The 312-nt window shown below is 52.2% G+C and overlaps 1 protein-coding gene across 3 annotated transcripts in view; it reads left to right on the forward strand.

Moving 5' to 3' along the window:
• The window catches only part of LOC113205464 (uncharacterized), a 62,472-nt gene that overhangs the window by 13,534 nt on the left and 48,626 nt on the right, over window positions 1-312 (forward strand). The gene's annotated exons all lie outside the window — the stretch shown is intronic.

Below are 312 nucleotides of genomic sequence, written 5' to 3' on the forward strand. Positions count from 1 at the left end.
CAAGGTGGTGGGGCCAGCTTCACGCTGCCCCACCCAATCACCGGACAGGCTCCACGAGTACACCATTCTGACCGGCTGAATTAGTACGTTCCGAAGATCCCATCCCCAGAATTAGTACGACCTTCTAAAGTACCTAAATTTAATGTCAAACAGCGCCGGACGCCTGCAAACGTCTGGGTAGGCAACCCGTATTGCCCGCCTCACCCAAAAGTGTACGGGCTCCGCGACTAGGCCTATCTTTTAGTACGGAATTAGTATGTTCGATCTATGCCATTTTCGGAATTAGTACGGCCCTCCTGCAGGTACTTTTCG

This window comes from Frankliniella occidentalis, unplaced genomic scaffold (genome assembly GCF_000697945.3).
Source record: "Frankliniella occidentalis isolate FOCC.00 unplaced genomic scaffold, Focc_3.1 Scaffold16, whole genome shotgun sequence".
NCBI classification, from domain to species: domain Eukaryota; kingdom Metazoa; phylum Arthropoda; class Insecta; order Thysanoptera; family Thripidae; genus Frankliniella; species Frankliniella occidentalis.